Source organism: Cibotium barometz, chromosome 35 (genome assembly GCF_041138505.1).
Source record: "Cibotium barometz isolate CiBa-2024 chromosome 35, ASM4113850v1, whole genome shotgun sequence".
In the NCBI taxonomy this organism is placed as follows: Eukaryota; Viridiplantae; Streptophyta; class Polypodiopsida; order Cyatheales; family Cibotiaceae; genus Cibotium; species Cibotium barometz.
In genome coordinates this window covers 17,305,260-17,320,257 of record NC_141080.1, presented here as the reverse complement: position 1 = coordinate 17,320,257, position 14,998 = coordinate 17,305,260, and the positions used below count along the sequence as shown (strand labels likewise).

Here is a 14,998-nt window from a genome sequence, read left to right as displayed (position 1 = left end):
TTGTCATACAAAAGGACATACTTCTCGGGATTGTCCGAAGAAGCCTCCAAAGCCTGCCGCCGCTGCCTCCACAGCTTCCGTGGTGAGCTCAGCTCCCACACAGATCCTAGCGGCTACCCCTAGTTCTTCAAACCCCGGTGCTTCAGTTGGAGCAATTATTAGCCGGGAGCTCGAAGATAAGCAGAAGGGTGCCCATGACTAGGAGTATGAGCGCAACGAATTGCTCAAGTCCTTTGGCTACATAGGTGGCCAGAGAGTCGTCGTCTTATTTGACAGCGGCAGCACGGAGGATGTGGTCACGGAACACGCCGCTAGGCGTGCCTGTTTCGAGCTGACTTCGGTGGACAAACAGGTTGAGGGTTTTAGCACAAGCATGACAACGAGCGTCAAGTATGAAGCTCTAGGTGCTAAGTTAGTTATTCAGGGCATAGTTTGTGCGTGATTTTATGGTTGCCCCTCTTGTAGGAACAGACATAATTTTGGGTATTCAGTGGTTTCACAGGTTTCTCCCTGATGCCAAGTAAAAGCATAGGAGAGACTTTGATGGCCACACTGACCCAACCATGGGACTCCGAATGATTAGGGTGCAATCAAGGGTGGTGGCAACACGATCCCTTCTCTCTCTATTTTCTGCACATCTCCTTTCAGTTTGTGCGTTAATTTCCGTTGCGAAAAGAGTGCTGATTTCTGAGTTTTGAAGTTACCGATTCTTCTCCGAAGCTTCCGCATATTACACCACTTCATTGTTATCTCATTCAATGCATTGGGAGGCAAGAATTGAGCATAGAACCTCTCCTTGAACTCTTTCCATGATCTAACAGGATTCGGTGAGAGCTTCTCCGTGAGCCACCAATGGACAACAGTGCCTTTCATAAACATGCTTACATGCTGGATCATGGATTTCTAAGTGAAATCCTCATCATTGAAAGCAATATCAAACTGGGCAATAATAGCAAGTGCCTTTCCCATGATATACGCCAAACTTCACAGATTTGTGTCCGGCTTTGAAGTCACGAGACTTTGATGCTTGTGTCTGCATCTCAACATGTTTTCCCCGATTGGGAGAGTCCCTGTGATTGACATCATTTTAGGACCAAATTTGTTGTTCTCTTCAACATGGGTAGTTTAGAAGATGCCATCTCTCCGCAGTTAGTGACCAAGATGAAATGTGCCCTAGTGCCGTATCATTTGGACATGGATGGGTTTACTCCTGGCCTACATACCTATATCACCCAGAAAGCTTAACAATTTGCCTTCATATTCCAGAAGGCTCAATTTTAGAGGGATTTCATTGTCTTGCCCCTCCTCGGGTGCGACATGATCCTTGGGATTCAGTGGTTCCGCTAGTATGCGCCCATTCTTGATTGGAGGCAGGACACCTTCACAATCGTCGAAGGTTTACTTGAGCCTACTATCATTTGTGGGGATCGGAGCATTCCAGGTATTCTGCTCATTTCCCACCTCCAGCTAGTAGAGCTATTAGAAAGGGAGTTGAGTGTGCGATGATCTATGTCCGTCCATAGCAGACATCGACATCCATTGCGACTCCATTAGAACCATAGATGATAGGACTCCTCCAGCAGTTTCAAGGCATCATGTTGAGGGATGATCTTCCACCCAAACTGCCACCCTCTCGTCTTGAAGACCATCGTATTGATTTGGTCCCTGGAGCTGGGTCACCCAATAAGTTTCCATATCATCTTTCCAAGGTGTTGGGAAGTTGAGTTGGAGATGCAACTAGCGCAGTTGCTTAGGTTTGGTTTCAGCAGGCCTTCGTCCTCTCCATTTGCTGCATCGGTTCTTTTTTTGCAGAAGAAAGACAAGACCAAGCCTTGAACAACTTGACAATCAAGAATAAGTTCCCCATGCCAAGGATAGAGTACCTCCTTGAAAGACTCAATGGTGCTAAGTATTGCACCAAGATCGACATCAAAAGTGGCTATCGTCAAGTCAGAATTTTCGGATTTATTTTCCAAAGACGGCCTTTCAAACTGAATGAGGTCATTACGAGTTTGTGGTCATGCCTTTTGGTTTGACCAATGCACCGAAAACTTCAACAAGATGATGTCTGAAGTCTTCGCCGTACTCATCGCTATATGTCTATTCATTTTTTTGGATGACATTCTTATTTTTTCTGCCACTGCAGAACATCACGTGAAGGATGTGCAGAAGGTCTTGCAGATTTTGCGAGACAACGAACTCTACATCAAAGAAGAGCATATTTGGAGCTCAAGAAGTCCAGTACCTTGGCTAAGTGATCGGTTTCGACAGAATTCACCTTGACCTTGAGAAGATAAAGGCAATCCTGGATTGGGGTGTTTTGAAGACAACCCAAGAGATACGATCTTTCGTGGGCCTTTGCCAAGCATATATAGCTCACATATGGATCAGTTTTTTGACCTTGCAGCACCATTGATAGATTTGCCCAAGGGGGTGAAAACTAGAAGACAAAAGGTTTCAGTCACAAGTAAGGCTTTAGAAATTAGAGGTGTTCTTTGCTCTGCAAAAGGCGGCTTCCGAAGCACGAGTCCTTAAACTCGCATCATGGGATGCCCCCTTAGAGGTGATCACTGATGCCAGTAATGTTACATGCACTTAGGTTGATCGTGGTAATGCACAACAGGGCCTTCTTTATACCTTTATGTGGTGAGAATATTTAGCATCCAATTTAGAGAGTAGAGAGAGAAGAGAATGAGAATGAGACTGAAGTAGACGACATAGTATTGGGTTCTAAATACCCATCGAAGCGCCCCCCCCCCCCCCCCCTCTCCCTCAAGTAGGAGTATTTGCTTATATTATTCTTTGGAGAACGCTATACAATGCTTGAGTAAACAAGCGATATGAATGCCAACGCAAGGACGAGGAAGACCGTACTCGGCTGAGTATCCACCAATCCAAGGCTCTGTTGAAGACTCTTCGGGCCACTGATGCAAGTCCAGATAGCTGTAGGACTGCACATATGCTGGTTGAATGTTGAAGAGGACCTTCCTTGATAGCCTAGAGACGACTGGATGTTTATTTGAATGAATTGTACTTGCTGAATACCTGAATGAATGAATGATGACTAAAGCGATTGCTTTTAAATGCCCCTATACTGCGGCGGGTTGGCCAATAGCAAAATGGACAAAATTAGCATTAAATGCTTGCGCATGGGAAAAAGCTGCTTATGTTGTCTTGCTCGACTACAGCACTTTGTCGGCTGGAACCCAACCAGCATAGAGCTGTCAGCCTGCTGTAAATGCTGGATGACTGGCATATTAATGCCTCAGTACATTGTCGGCTGGCCCATGCTGTTGTCCAGGGCTGTGATTAGCCCTTGGACAAGCCAATAACGCCATGGGCTGGCCCTTTGGTTGGCCAAGAGGCAAAGCCATGCTTTAGGCTAAATGCTACTGATGCATACCTACTTCTAGGGTTGACTCTACATGCACTATTTGATGAAATCTCTAAGTGGGTTAAGAGAACTGACTCTCGATTGATCTCTAAGGCTCGGAGACTGGCCTATGTAGCTTGTGCTGACTGTCCCTGGACTGAGGGCTCATAATGGGGTCACGGCCTGTGATGGGGTCTATGTGAAGTTGTGACCAATGCTGCCACATGGACTTTGTCTTTTGGATCTGTGATTTTAGCTAAAGGAAAATGTGCTTCAAATTGATGAATAAATTGAGTAACATCAGCATGATCACACTTACCATCATACTTACTAAAATTTGGAGAGGTTTGTATGACGGTGTTGGTAGGGACGGTGGAGGACAAGGAATTCGGATCCGGCTGGGGGAGGGATGCCAGAATCTGTGCCATCGTAGGCTGATGTTGGATTTGCATGGAAGCATGCTCCGGAGTGAGCACCTACTGCTGATAGAGCCAATGATCTACCTAGTATGACGAGATAAAGATATAGAGAGAGGGGAGAGAGAGAGAAGGGAATAGGGATCTTGCACCGTACACCACATTGAGCGGGGAACACGCCCCGCTCCCTACCATGAATTTATTCAGGAACAATCCACGGGCATGCTGGCCAGGATCAATCAATGAATACAAAACAAACAGATATGCCGATGGAGATATCGAAGCCGAAGCCGAAGTCGATGTCAATGTCGATGTCGAGGTAAAGGCGTTATGCCCACCCTTATAGTGTGTACAAGCCCATAAGTTATAGTACATAGTACACTTAGTACTTTTAATGTACTAAGTGCACTATGTGTACTAGTGCAATATACATGTGTGATAGGGGAGTCACACACTCATGCCTCATGAGTTGACTTATCCCCACAACTCTCTCTCTCTCTCTCTCCCTTTGTTTCTCTGTGTATGTCTCCCATGAATGAACTCTAACCCTAATTCAGTTTCTCCCATCAACTGGTATCAGAGCCCTTAGTGATCCCTCCCTTCCTCTTCTCCTTGATGGTAGCAAGGAGTCAGGCGCAGCAAGGCAGTGCAACAGGCAGCAATCAGGTGCTCGTTGCTCACCAGCGATGGTGAAGATGATGAATGAGAGATCTGTAGCAGAGGCTGAGTCGTCGGCTGGCAATCGAAGCATTAGCCAAGGCAGCATAAGCGAAGGAGTGTAAGGCTGGGCGTCAACATAATTAGGCGAAGGCGCCAGCGCTAAGCGAAGAAACAGGCGAAACATATGCGAAGGCTGGCGCTAGGCGAACATTGCCGGCTTCATCTTTCGCTTCGGCAAGGACGGCTCTCGCCTGGGAACTGGTGGCTGACGCAGTCGAGCCTTAGCCACAAGCCCATTCAATGCTGATCGCTGCCCAAACTGCAGCGCTAACCAGCCTGTAGTGCTGCCCAGGCAGCCAGCGTTACCCTGGCTGCTGCCCAACTGGGCTGCCATGCAGCCAGCACAGCCAGAGCAGCAGCGCCCACAGCAGCAGCAGCAGCAGCACTAGGCGCAGCCAGCGCCTGCAAATCAACGTGCAGCAACAGCCAGGCGCCGCCGTACAGCACAGCAGCAGCAGCAGCAGCAGCAGCAGAATCCGTATTGCAGGCAATCCAAATACCACGCCCCCTTCCTGCAACAGAAATCAATCTGCAAATCTCAGAGAAATTCAGAATTTCATAGGTATTTGCCTCTAATTTTTGCGAATTTCTTATCAATTAAATCAATTGAGCAGGTACAGGTGTCCAATTGCTCAATTTTTTGAGCAAAATTGGCAAAATTGGGTGACATTGGTCACAATCAGGATAAATTTGCAGGAAATTGGTCAAATCAGGATCAATTTGCAGGAAATTGGATGTCGAAATTTGGGGCTTTTGATGTAATTGTGCAATTAAGCACTCATACATGCTGTATGATGTGAAAAATCGCACATTTGGGCAAAATTGCAGCAAATTGCAGTGCAAATCAAGGGGCTTTTGTGCCGATTTGGTTGATTTGCATGCAGGCAATTGCATTTGATGCTGTGGAAAATGTGTTGATGCCATACAAGCACTCAATGTGCCTGTAAATCAAGGGGCTTTCATGTATTGGATGTATATGTGGCCAAGGGGAAGCATCGTGAACACTCTGAATGCCTTCATGTGCGCCAATGTACCATGCATGATCAGAAATTGATCTCAAATCAAGGGGCTTTTCAAGTTTGTATGCTTGTTGAGCTTGGCAAGGCAGCAGGCAAGACATTTATGCCTTGAATCCTCAAAAATCAGCTTGCAGTCAAGGGGCTTTTGCCCAATTTCTGTTCGGGACTGTTTTATGCAGTGTACAGGACTGTAAAAGTCTGATTTTCACTCATTTGGACAGCCAGGAGAGCATTTATTGCTATTGTACCTGCTGGTACAGATTTGGCACAGCTTCGTGCATGTTTTGGCATGGCTGTACACTGTTTTGAGTGACCAAAAGGTTCAAATTCAGCTGCTGTACTTGCCGGTACAGGTTTGGTACATCATTGGTGAGCACTTGGTACTGCTGTACAGTACTTTGGAAGGGCAAAAGAGCACATTTAAGGTGCTGTCCAAAATCTGCAGCAACCAGATTTTGGTGTTTTCATCACATAAAGTGGGAGAAAAGTTGCATTCTTGCTTCCGCAGTGGGAGATAAAGCTTGGGAGAAAAACTGTGAGCACTTTGTGTGCTTTTGGTGCAGTGTTTGCACATTTTGCAGGGAGTCAGGCATTGACAGGTTGCATTTTGCTATGGCAACCACAGGTGAGAGCTCTTCATTGCTTCACATCAAGAAGCTTGAAGGCTCGCATAATTATGATATTTGGCAAACCCAGTGCTACAATGTGTTGCTCCAGAAAAAGCAGCACAAGCCTATCAAAGAAAGGGGTGTAATGCCCGCTTCTCTTACTGCTGAAGAGTGGGAAGATATGGATGAGCTGGCAAGATCTACTATCATGTTGTCTGTGTCAGACTCATTACTTTTCAGCATTCGTGAAGAGAAGACAGCTTGGGGAATGTGGCAGAGATTGCAGGACTTGTATGCCCAACAAAGTGCCTCAAGCAAAGTGTATTGGTTGAAGAAACTCATAGGTCTTCAGATGAAGGAAGGGGCATCTATGACAGCCCATCTCAATGAGTTTAATGGTATTGTCAGCCAGGTCATTAATCAAAAGTTGGCAATGGACGATGAGTTCAAAGCCACTTTTCTGTTATGCACTTTGCCAGAGAGTTGGGACACATTCAGGACAGCCACTAGCAATTCGAATGCTATGCTGTCATATGCAGATGTTGAGGGTGCTCTTCTTCAAGAAGAGATGAACAGGAAAAACAACTCTGTTGGAAAGTCCAATGCAATGAATGCACGTGGGAGATCCCAGCAAAGGGGTAAAAGCCAAGAAAGGGGAAGGAGCAAGTCTCGCTCCAAAAAGGATTTGGAATGCCATTATTGTGGCAAGAAGGGACACATTAAAAAGCAATGCTACAAATGGAAAAATGATCAAAAAGAAAAGGGAAAAGGCAAAGACAAAGACAAGGATGAAGCCAAAGATGTAAAGCCGAAGGGCAAAAGTGGAGTCAAGATTGAAGAAATCAATGTGTCACATGCAGGTGGCAGTGAGGATGAGGTCCTATTTACTTCTTCACTTGATGCCCATTCACTTCTTACAGGTGGTCATGGTATGCACTCATGGATCATTGATTCAGGTGCCTCCTTTCATGTCACAGGTTGCAGAGACTTGTTTGTCAGGTACACTGCTGGCAATGAAGGAGTGGTTTATTTGGGTGATAACCATGCATGCAAGATTCTTGGTAGAGGTGATGTGAGGCTTGTGTTTTCAGATGGCTCACAGCTTATGCTCCATGATGTCAGGCATGTGCCTGAGATCAAGAAGAATCTGCTTTCTACTGGACAGCTTGATGATGCTGATTATGTTACCACATTTGGTAGTGGAAAGTGGAAGATTAGTAAGGGCTCACTGGTTGTTGCCAGAGGCTCTAAGGTGGACACTCTTTATTTCATGCATGCAGGTGTTTGTCACCATGCTAATGTAAATGCAACCGAGCTGCCGGAAATTTCTATGTGGCATAGCCGGTTGGGACACATGAGTGTCAAGGGAATGGAGCAATTGTCTCGTTTGGGTTACTTGCCTTCTCTAAAGTTTTCAAGTTTTCAGTTTTGTGAGCATTGTATATATGGTAGGCAACTACAGTGCCCCCACAAGAAAGCTCTTGGACAGAAAGATGCTCAGTTAGAGCTTGTGCATACAGATGTATGTGAGATGCCTCAGCTTTCTTTGGGAGGGGCAAAATATTTTGTGTCTTTTATTGATGATGCCACACGCAAGGTGTGGGTTTATCCTCTTCGTTTGAAGAGTGACACATTCTCAGTGTTTCAAAAGTTTGTTGCTCATGTTGAGAATCAAACTGGCAAAACACTGAAGGCTTTGCGTTCCGACAACGGTGGAGAGTATACGTCCAAACAGTTTCAGGACTTTTGTGATGCTAAAGGCATCAAGAGGGAGCTCTCTACTCCTTATGATCCTCCACAAAACAGGACAGCAGAGAGGATGAACAGGACCATTCAGGAGAAGGTCCGTTCTATGTTGTCACATGCTGCATTACCTCATGGTTTTTGGGCTGAAGCTGTTATGACAGCCGTTCACCTTATAAACAGGTCACCTAACACGAGGCTTAGTGGGAAAGTGCCAGAAGAAGTATGGACAGGGAAGCCTCCGTCATACAAGCACTTGAGAGTGTTTGGTTGCGTTGCGTACGTGCACATACGCAGGGAAATGCGCACCAAACTTGATCCTAAGTCTCACAAATGCATATTCCTAGGATATGGTGACAGAGGTGAAATGGGGTATAGACTTTGGGATCCCATGAATAGAAAGATCATACGCAGCAATGATGTCATTTTTGATGAAACATGCATGTATAAGGAGCCTGCAAGGCAACAGGAGCCTGGCAGAGTCATCTTTGATGATGATGGACATCATGGACAACAACAAAGGGCTGTAAATCAGCCATTACAGCAGGAAAACCAGCCCTTAAATGGTGCTGAAAATGGTCCAAATGGACAGCCAGAGATGGCAGAAGATATCCCTATGGATATACCACAGTTAGAGGAGATACCGGGCATTATATTTCAGCCTTATGGCATGGAACAGGAGCCACCAATAGGTGATATGCAGGCTGGACAGCAACCTGCAAATGATGGTCATTGGGTACGGAGGTCCACTAGACCCTCCAGAGCCCCTGACAGGTTTGTTCCAGGGGTTGACTACTTGATGCTCACTGACTGTGGGGAGCCCTCATGTTATAAGGAGGCTTTACAGAGGTCAGACAAAGCTCTATGGGAGCGTGCCATGAAGTCAGAGATGGATTCTCTGCATAAAAATGGAACTTGGAAGTTGGTGCATTTGCCTGCAGGCAAGAAAGTTTTGCCATGCAAGTGGGTATACAGGCTCAAAGTTGCACCAGATGCAAAGCCAAGATACAAAGCCAGGTTAGTGGCTAAGGGCTTCAAGCAGGAATATGGTGTGGACTTTGATGAGATCTTCTCTCCAGTGGTCAAAATGACCACACTTAGAGCTGTATTAGCTTTGGTTGCACATGATGATCTGGACTTGATTCAGATGGATGTGAAGACTGCTTTTCTTCACGGTGATCTCCATGAGGAGATATATATGCAGCAGCCAGAGGGTTATGCAGTGAGTGGAAAGGAGAAGCTTGTATGCAAGCTGAAAAAGAGTCTTTATGGGCTCAAACAGGCACCAAGAGAATGGTATCATAAATTTGATACATTCATGAAATCACAGAAATTCAGGAGAAGTGACATAGATCACTGCTTGTACACCAAGAAGGCTTTGGATGGCAGTCTATTGATCCTCATCTTGTATGTTGATGATATGTTGATTGCCGGGAAATCTCGTAAAGAGATGGATGCCTTGAAGCAGAGGCTACATCAAACCTTTGATATGAAGGATTTGGGTGATGCAAATCACATCTTGGGTATGCGGATACTTCGGGACAGAAATCAGCATGTGTTGTATTTGTCTTAGAAGGAATACATTGGCAAAGTCTTGCAGAGGTTCAATATGGACGCGGGGAAGTAAGCTAGTACTCCTTTGCCTCCATATGTGAAACTCAGTGCTATGGACAGCCCACAGTCAGATAGAGACAGGGCTGATATGGCCAAGATTCCGTATGCTTCAGCTTGTGGCAGTCTCATGTATGCCATGGTTGCTACTAGGCCGGACATTGCATTTGCAGTGGGAGTGGTTTCTAGATACATGGCCAACCCTGGCAAGAAGCATTGGGAAGCAGTGAAAGGTGTCATGAGATACCTGAAGGGCACACAGGATTTGTGCATTTGCTTTGGCAAACAGGATGCATTAGTGCATGGTTACACGGATTTGGATTATGCCGGTCATCCAGATAACCGGAAGTCTACTACCAGTTATGTATTTACATTCACAGGAGGTGCTGTGTCATGGATATCCAGGATGCAGAAGTGCACTGCCTTATCTACTACAGAGGCCGAGTATATTGCAGCCACAGAGGCTTGCAAGGAGGCATTATGGCTATCTCGGTTAGTGGTTGATTTGGGCTATACAGGGGATATTCCATTGTTGCATTGTGACAGTCAGAGTGCCATTCAGTTGGCAAAGAACCCTGTTTTTCATGCAAAGACGAAGCATGTGGATGTGAAGTATCACTTCATCAGAGAGGTGATAGAGAACAAGCAAATTCAGCTTGTTAAGATTCACACGGATGACAACCCGGCTGATCTGTTGACAAAGAGTTTGCCTCCGGAGCGGTTTGCTCATTGCAGACACTTGATGGGCATTGGATGAGGCCATTTTCAGCCTTGATATGGCCTTGTATATTATCATGTACATGCTGATTTTTTCTTTTCCTTCATTTATGGGAGAAAAACTGTGAGCACTTTGTGTGCTTTTGGTGCAGTGTTTGCACATTTTGCAGGGAGTCAGGCATTGACAGGTTGCATTTTGCTATGGCAACCACAGGTGAGAGCTCTTCATTGCTTCACATCAAGAAGCTTGAAGGCTCGCATAATTATGATATTTGGCAAACCCAGTGCTACAATGTGTTGCTCCAGAAAAAGCAGCACAAGCCTATCAAAGAAAGGGGTGTAATGCCCGCTTCTCTTACTGCTGAAGAGTGGGAAGATATGGATGAGCTGGCAAGATCTACTATCATGTTGTCTGTGTCAGACTCATTACTTTTCAGCATTCGTGAAGAGAAGACAGCTTGGGGAATGTGGCAGAGATTGCAGGACTTGTATGCCCAACAGAGGCACAAGATCTTTGATGCCGAGCATACCACGGGGATGACCCACAAGTATCTCTCATCAGGCTAGTACCAGATCCGATATCCAAATCCAAATCCAAATCCAATAAATCCAAGTCCAATGAATCCAAATCCAAATTTAATATCCAAATGCAAATCCAAGTCCAATGAATCCAAATCCAAATTTAATATCCAAATGCAAATCCAAGTCCAAGTCCAAATCCAAAACCAAGTCCAAGTCCAAGTCCAAGTTCAAATCCAAGTTCAAGTCCAAGTGAACTCAATACCCAATCTTCAAGAAAATCATAAGGAAGCTTCTGAAAAAAGCACACACCAAGGTGGCGGATATACGAGTCTGATAGCCAATTCCCCCTATTGAGGTTTTGGAGGAAAATAGTGGTGCCTATGGGTGGCGGGCGGCACTGCACAGGTGGCTACGCGCGTTGGGCTGAGCCATGGCGGCGGTGAGTGGATGAAGATGAGGGTCTCCTTGCTCTCCACAAGCTTGATACCCAAAACAAGAGCGCTCTAGCTTCTTTTATACTTGGGGAGGGCCTTGCTTTTTGCCAAAAGCAATACTTTATGCTTTGCTTTTCTCTTTTTGCTTTAATATTTTAGTAATAATAAAATATTGTGGATCTTTTGCCAAAGTTCTTGATTTATTAGCTTTCTAGCTTCAGGGCCTTGCTTTTTGGCCATGGAGCTGCTTTTTGAGAAACCTAGTTTTGGCTTTTTGTTCCAGTTCTGTCTCCCCTTGCTAGTGATGCCCTTGACTCGCGGTCAACTCAGTTTGACTTTTTTGTTTTTCCTTGCTTTTGATCAAAATTGGTGCTTTTTCTTGTGCCAACTTCATGAACCTTGTTTCCATGCTTTCATCAATCTGTCCATGTGTCCAGGCATGAGTTCTATTATGTGAAAAAGAGCTAGGAGGGTCAAATAGTTACAAGTGGCATCCACTATGACAGTAGACCTATGGGGTTATGTTATGACCACGGTGTTTGGTACATTTGTATGTACCGAGTATACACCGTGGATGGTGGCATCGACTATGATAGTGGAACTACGTGTTTATGTTATGGCCACCCCACATGGCCATAACACTGTAGTTTTTGGTACATCTTTATGTGCCGAGTACACACCGTGGACGGTGGCATCGACTATGACAGTGGACCTATGCGGTTATGTTATGGCCACCGCATGTGGACAAGATATACAGCCAGTCCCTTCTCCATACAGCTTCTTTAGTCATCATTAAAGAGTTTACTTCCTAGCTTCTATCAGGATATAGCTTCCATCTTAGTAGTTCTAGATTAGCCATGGCAGCTCCCTTTTACCAGAGCACATGGATGTGTGGCTTTGCCATCTTGTGTAAAGATCCCACTTCTTGGGAGTGTTGCCTGCATACATGGCATGTTGTATCCTCTTACAAACAGGGGATACCTTGTCTACATCTGAAGTGTACTGAAAGGAAAATCGGTGCTATTTCTGCCACATGGTCGGATGCATAACCAATGCACACAGTCATATATATTTCATTAGATTAATGGAAGTGTTTATGGAGTCTATTGATGGATGCATAGCCAAGATCCCATGACCTAGCTCACAATTGCATGGGCAAGGTGTGTCAATGTTTCATGAATCAAAGGGAGATGATGTTCATAATCTAGTATAGTTGTGCTGGATTAAATACTTGTTAAGCTAATCGTAGAGTGTTCTCATATGCTTGAAGTTCTAAATTTTGACGCACGGCCTTTCAGGGCCTGCAAGTGGTGTGGATGGAACTCTAATTTCTGAGTCACCTCTGCATTGTCGTGTGCAAAGAGAGTGCCAATTTGAGGTCTAAAATATTGAAGGCATAGGGAACGGGACCTTCATGTAATTGCTTGTTTTCTATGGACGATTTGTAACAAAGATAACAGGTCACGAATTTTAAGATGATAACCTGTGTACCAATTTTTTTCCTTGTGTTCAACCACCAATGCAAACTTCCAGTGAGATCCTTCACAATAATGATTTGCGCTTCCAGTTACTGTATATGCTCACATGCCTCTACTTCCGGACAAAAGTTTAGGCATTTGTGTACAACTTATGTTAAGCATTTTCAATCATGTGCATCTGAACACACTTGCGCATCCACATGCATGGGAATATGAAAAAAAGAGAGGTATTGTTTACATCTTGCCCTTATTTCTATAGTATTTCTTTTTGTCATTAAAATTACAACTAGGGACGACTTTCTCTCTGTGTTATCTGTTTCAAGAATTGCGCCCATCGTTACATCATCCCTGGCCTTCGCCTAATAAATCTAAAAAAGGAATGCCTTTCCATTGACAGCATGAAAAAAGCTCACCGTGCAAGCAAGTTGTAAACTTTGTATGCAGTTGATGTTCTTCTGCTTCTTTGCACCACTAGTTATGTGCACCTATAGATTGCCTCAACACAAGGCATTGTGCTTTTCACCTTGTGGTGCCTCTGTAAGGTGTTTGCTAATTGTGGTATGAACAAGGTACACATGATCAACTCCCCTTCAAAAAGTGACATTACCAATGTTCTCAATCAGGAGAGCATTCATTAATAAATCTTTGAAGTGGTTCATCGTAGAAATATGCAATCAATTTTATACTCGAATGGAATTATTAACTTACCACTCTTGTAAAGGATAGTTTGATTCCTATGTCTATGGAGTAAATTGGTTGAATTTATTTACATTTGAACTACTTAATTCACATTAATTAATATGGGCGATATAGTGCATCGTGTAAATTATATTCATACTAGTTTGCCTCCAGGTTTCCTCTTCCACAAGTCTTTTCCCTTGTTTTTACTTGTCTTCTAGCAATTAGACTTGATTGTTTCCCAAGACGTAGATTCTAGTGGTAATCTCTTGCTATGTGCTCCGATTAGACCCTCAATTCTCATCGATGGGACTACTTCAGTTCATTAGGGTATCCTAAGAAGTTTTTGTGTCGTGTGTTCTTTGGCATGCACATTTATGAAGTTATCTTGAGAGCTATTTGTTTTAACGACTCCGTTGGTTAACATGCTTTCGTCTGTCCGACCTATCCGTAAGGTGCTTTGCCATTGTATCTATGCGAATGAGCATTTAACTTTTGTAAGGAGGTGTTGGAATCTATAAAGATGGGGAATTAAGTACACTTATTACCCAATAATTCCACACCAACTCTATCGTAGGCCCAGTTTTTAGATTTTTGTATCCCAAGTAAACTCATCTCATACAAGGGAAGTACTTGAGACGAGTTCATACAAAAAAGGCGCGAGCTTGGAGACGTGAGCTTAGATACGTAAGCCGAGAGACATGAACGTAGAAACATACGTGAACCTACAAACGTGAGCCAAGAGACATGAGTCCAGAGGCGTGAACCTGGACACGTGAGCCTAGCTGCCAAGCTTTGGCGATAGTAAACAATCTAGCGATACTTGGTGACTCCTATTCTTGTACGTGTCACCAATAAATGCAACCTTTTGCAGATGCTTGAACTCAACACTAACCCTTGCATTCCCTAGATGCTCAAAATTTAGTGATACTAAATAATCCAGAAAGGGGTTTGAACAAGGACTAGCTCTAAACTCAAGAAGAGCTGAAGTGAGTCATTAAGAACCATGGCCATAGAGATCTCCAAGCTTATGGGAAAATATGAAGGTCTACCAATCTTGTTCATCAATATGTCGTGGAGAACCGCGACCATAGAGATCTCCAAGCTCATTTTTTGTCCCACCAAGTTACATGCATTGAACCTATGCTTATTGGGAAAGGCTACTCAACGGTTCATCACTTTCATACCTATGATTAAGATTTTTTTTAAAATCATACATGATTAAGAAAAAAATTTAGACTCTAAAGATAGTCTTTATCTATGGATTCTCTAGTCTTTATCTATGGATTCTCTAGACAAGGCCCCAGGTGGAGTGTAGCAACATAATTCTACATAATAGAATGGAAAATTAAGGTAACCGTAAGGAATTACATTTTGTGCATGAAAACATTGAACTCACACTGTGAGGATTGGGAGAAGCTCAATGATTCACAAATGAGACGGTGTTTTCTCATGCAATTGAAGAGAAACACCTTGCACAAACGGATGAAAGTACTTTGATCAATGTTGCGAAGAAGCTATTGGTTTAGATAATGCCATGATGAAGAAAAATTATGAAATGAGATTTTTCTCGTCTAAAGTAATGGAAACAAGGTCTAAAGAGAAATTGATCTTTGACATGTCTATCACATGTATCTATACCACCTTGCTTTAAAACTTTGGGAAGAAACTTCAAAAAG

General features: G+C 44.1%; 1 protein-coding gene across 1 annotated transcript in view; it reads left to right on the top strand.

The window, feature by feature from the left end:
- Positions 1-12,676, top strand: part of LOC147618197 (uncharacterized) — a 31,523-nt gene extending 18,847 nt beyond the window's left edge. Inside the window, exon 3 of the mRNA XM_086774629.1 lies at positions 12,462-12,676. The gene's annotated coding sequence lies outside the window, so the exon portion shown is untranslated. The remainder of the gene's footprint in view (positions 1-12,461) is intronic.
- The last annotated feature ends 2,322 nt before the right edge of the window (positions 12,677-14,998 follow it).